The sequence below is a fragment of the Hemiscyllium ocellatum genome, unplaced genomic scaffold (genome assembly GCF_020745735.1).
Source record: "Hemiscyllium ocellatum isolate sHemOce1 unplaced genomic scaffold, sHemOce1.pat.X.cur. scaffold_673_pat_ctg1, whole genome shotgun sequence".
NCBI classification, from domain to species: domain Eukaryota; kingdom Metazoa; phylum Chordata; class Chondrichthyes; order Orectolobiformes; family Hemiscylliidae; genus Hemiscyllium; species Hemiscyllium ocellatum.
This window is the reverse complement of record NW_026869163.1, coordinates 206,568-211,659: the sequence shown is the minus strand read 5'-3', so window position 1 is coordinate 211,659 and position 5,092 is coordinate 206,568.

The window sequence follows — 5,092 nt, the reverse complement described above, 5'->3', positions numbered from 1 at the left end:
ACTTTAACTTACAACTTGCATATATTCCTCCAAATACCCTTCACATTCATTGCATTTACAAACTCATTGTGTGCATTCTTATAGAAAGCCTTCTGATAATCTAAAATATGCCAATTGTACTGGTTCCCCATTATCTATGCTGTAAGAATCAACTTCAAACAATTCCAAAGCTTGTCAAGCATGATTTCCCTTTCAGAAATGCATACTGACTCTCTCCAATGTTGCTGTTAACTTCTAAATAACGAATATCACATCCTATATAATAGATTCCAACAGTTTCCCCACAAATGTCAAGTTAATTGGTCTGCAGTTCTCCACACTACCTTTTCTTCCCTTTGTAGATGCTTGGATCACTACCGTTCATCTATAGTGCTTGGATCCAGACTATGCAGAATGCACTTCGTAATAAAACACAGTCATCGACAGTGCAACTAATACTTTTATTAGTGGTTTATTTCTGAAGATTTTGGTATGAAGTACATCTGGTTTGTCAAGTTAGCAAAGCTCAATCCAGTTGCATGTTCAAGTAAAGCCTTGTTACTGATATACATTGACTTTATGTCTTTCGATCCACAAGTCCAATACGATGATGTCGTATTTCTGGGTGATTTTCTGGATCTTCCTCCATGAAGACAGATGCAAGGTAACTGGTTATTTACTTGGCCATTTCCCTGTTATCCATAATATGCTCTTGTCTCCTGATTGCAGATTTCCACATTTGACTATGCTTTTTTCTTTCCTTTGAGATATAGAACATAGATTTATGCAGTCTTTGTGTTCCTGTTTGTTTGCATGTATGTTCGCTTTTTGATTTCCTTACCCGTTTCATGGCCCTCCTTTACTGGCTCGTAAATTTCTGGGAATTTTCAGGATTTCACAATGTGTGGAATTCTTCTGAAGTCACTTCCTGTGATTAATATAATCATTAATTTATTATGCTAATCATTGTTAACTCACTTTCTCACTCGTGGGTGTTTTACCCGAAATAAATAAACATATTTTTCAGACTTTGTAGTATTTCTATAAACCTCCTGGGCCTGACCATATATATTCAGGAACACTGCAGGAGGGCAGGAAAGAAATAGTGGGGGCCCTGGTTGGGACATTTGCATCATCGGTGGCCAACGGGTGATGTCCTGGAGGACTGGAGGGTAATAAATGCTGTGCCGGGGAACTATAGACCAGTAAACCTAAAATCTGTGGCAGGTAAGTTATTTGACTAGATTCTGAGGGAGAAGATATGCATGCATTTGGAAAGACAGGGCCTTGCAAATGGGGGATTATGGCTCACACATTTGTTAGACTGCTTTGATGAAGTGACCAGTAACTTTGTCAAGGGCACGGTTGTATATATAGATTTCAGTAAGGCCTTCAATAAGGTTCCACATGGTACGCTGCTCTGGAAGGTTAGATCACATGGAATTGAGGGAGAGTTGGCAAATTAGGTCCAAAATTAACTTGATGATAGGAAGAAGAGGGTAATCGTGGAAGGATGCTTGTCGGACTGGAGGCCTGTGATGAGTGGAATGCATCAGGGTTCGGTGCTGGGACCATATATTCATATATTACACATATCTGTGATTTAGATGAGAATGTACAGGCATGATTTATAAGTTTCAAGGTGACACTAAAATAGGTGATATTGTGGACAGTGAGGAAGGTCATCAGAAATTTCAGAAATTACAGCAGTACCTTGATCAGGTGGGGAATTGGGCCGAGAAATGGCAAATTGAGTTTAATTCAGATAAGTGTAAGTTCTTGCATTTTAGAAAGTCAACTCAACGCAGGAGTCTCATGGTGAATGGCAGGGCCTTAAGGAGTGCAGTGGAACAGAGTGACCCTGGAATTCAGGTGCACAGTTCTCTGTAAGTGGAGTCCAGGTAGACAAGGCACCGAAAAAGGCATTTGACTCACTGGCCTTCATCAGTTAGAGCACTGAATATCGAAATTAGGGAGTTATGTTGTAGTTATACAAGATGTTGGCGAGTCCATACTTGTCACGTCATGTTCAGTTTTGTTCACTTTGCTTTAGGGAGGATGTTATTAAACTGGAAAGAGTGCAGAAGAAATTTACAAGGATGTTGCCAAGACTCAATGGTCTGAGTTATAGTGAGAGGTTGAACAAGCTAGGAGTTTTTACTTTAGAATGTATGAGGCTGAAGGGGATCTGATAGTAGTGTAAAAGATTGTGAGAGGCAGTGATAGAGTGAATGCACTCAGTCTTTTATTTCCCCAGGATTGGGCAATCACGGACTAGAGGGCATCAAGTTAAGGTCAGAGAGGAAATAGTAAAAGTGAAACTGAGGTGCAATTTCTTTTACACACAGAGTGGTATGCATATGGGATGAGCAGCCAGCAGAAGTGGTTAAGGCGGGTACATTCACAAAATTTAAAATGCATTTGGACAAATTAACAGGGAGGAAAGGATTAGAAGGATACAGGGAAATGGCAGGGAAATGGGGTTAGTGTGAATGGACATTTTGTTCGGAATGGACCAGTTTGGGCCGAATGGCCTGTTCCGTGCTGTAAGACCATATGGGTCAAACAACCATTGTTCTCCGACTGAATGTAATATTGTACTTACCCAGTTCACGGGAGTGAACTTGACACTCTAGCTTCTGGGCTTCCATGATGTTTGACCAGAATGTTCAAACATTCCATATTGAATGCAGACGCCGTGTAAAATGCAACATATTAATGTCACTATTCCTCCAAAGCTGCTTCAGAGCAAGGTCAGTAATTAGTCCTTCCGACCACACAATAAACAATAGGTGCAGGAGTAGGCCATTCTGCCCTTTGAGCCTGCACCACCATTCAATATGATCACGTCTGATCATCCTTAATCAGTATCACACAGCACCAAATCCGAAATAATCTGCTCTCTAGTTTGGTTCACAACATACTCTTCAACCTACCTGATATACACTTATGGAATTTATTTTTCACAACATTAGCAGTCACTTAGTTAACTCAGTTTCGATCCAACTTGACACCGTCCATTATTACTGCAGTTAAGAGTCAACAGATTTGGGTCTGGAGGGATGTGCAGGCCAGACAAGGAAAGAACAACGGTTTCCTTCCCTAAAGGACATCAGTGAACCAGATGAGTTCTTCCAACAATCAACAATGGATTCCTGATCATCATAAACCCTCGATTCCAGATATTTATTAAATTCAAATTCCTCAATCTGCCATGCAGGATTTGAATCCCTGAACCCAGAACATTACGCGGGTCTCTGGGTTAAGAGCCCAGTAATAATATCAGTATGTCATAGCTTCCCTTTGCATATAGTTGCATATATAATTTCCAGAGCATATGATGCAAACCATTTGCGTGACAGTTTTGGTTCAGATATATAACACAACAGGTTTCTTTCTCCTTGCTAATTGTAAGACCAACCCAAACTGATTCTGTGGAATCTGCGGGACAGAACCTGTGTCGTTATTGGTGATAGACTTGGATAAGACATTCGGGGAGGCTCACCTCCATGCTGAGGTGATCTGAATATATGTCCAGCAATACAGGACAAGCATCAATATCCACCCCGCTCTGTCAGGATAAGTGTAATAGTATATTCTCACTGTTCCCTCACACTCACTGTATGTCTCTTACAGCACCTACCCTCAACCAAGGTTCACACTCTATCTCCAAATAAGGCTCAAGCACGACCACTCTCACTGTTGCATTCAGCACCTTCCCTCCCCGACATTTTCTGTCCCTGACGCAATAGCCCCACACACTAATAACACTACATGGATACAACACTATGGACAGACTCCCTCCGGCCACCTCACCATGTCACACTTCGCCTAGCCTAGCACGAACAGCAGGACCATCCACTCCTACCCTCACTCATTCCCTCCCTTTCTCCCATTCCAGGAGAAAGAGCCTGGAATAGGACAGAAAGGACAAAGCTGGGTGGTGGAGTGCCGGATATCCGTTCCCTCATCCCCCTACTCTGATATGTGGTGAAGATCCTGGAGAGAGCTGGAGAGGACCGGGAGGCCTTGTGTGGAGATTCTGAAACATCCACGTACCACTAACTGAATAAGGAGCAATATTCAGTAAAGAGCAATTCTCAATTCAAACCTACTGTCAGTTCCAACCTCATCTCTCTCACTCACAGAAGAACAGATATCCCATTGCACAAAGATACAGACATTGAAATGCACAGACGTATTGGTAAATACCCCCAATATACTAACATACACGATGCATACAAGGAGATAAGCATGCACACACTTAGAAGCACACAAATACATTAAGAGTCACACACTAATAGACACAAACACAGATAGAAGCACACAGGCTGATACAAAGACAGACAGACATAGTCACACAAATACACAGATAACAAGCACATGGACACACACACACACACACAAATACACATTAAGACACAGACACAGACACGAGTGCGATTCAGACACAAATAAATAAGTTTTGATTTATAAGGAGATCAAGGATTCTAGGGAGAAGGTAGGAGAATGATGCTGAGGAACATATTGGAAATGACTTAATGGCATATCAGACTCGATAGTCTAATGGTCTAATTCTGCTCCTTTTTTAATGCCCGTGTATTGTTATGCTATCAGGTATTTTCTTCCTGAGACAGCAGCAGCAGCATATTTGATTGGAAACAGTCAGGGTTAATGTGGGAAAATATTGGAGGGCAGAATGGTTAATGTATGTTCCTAGTTATTGTACCACTTTATCCGAAATAGGGCAGTGATTTGATATAAGGTTAACACAGTTTTTAAAAAAAATATGTCCCACAATGGAAGAAGGATGTCCCTTTCCCTTACTGTTGTGCTGTCTGTGGTGTCCTCATCCTCAGGAGCAGTGAAGACTCGGTTAATGAAGATATTTTAGTTTGAGCTTGACTGATCTTTGCAGGACAGCAGAGTCAATGTTTATTTGAACAGACAGGAGACAAATGGTCAGACACACTCCGATCAGCCATGAGCATTCTGAATGGTGTCATCATGGCCAACTGCTTCCCCTTCCAATGTGTTGTTCAGTCAATCCAACCTCCAGGTTGTTACAGGAATATACTGCTGCCTCTTATCCCATGTGTCGTTCCCTCAATCC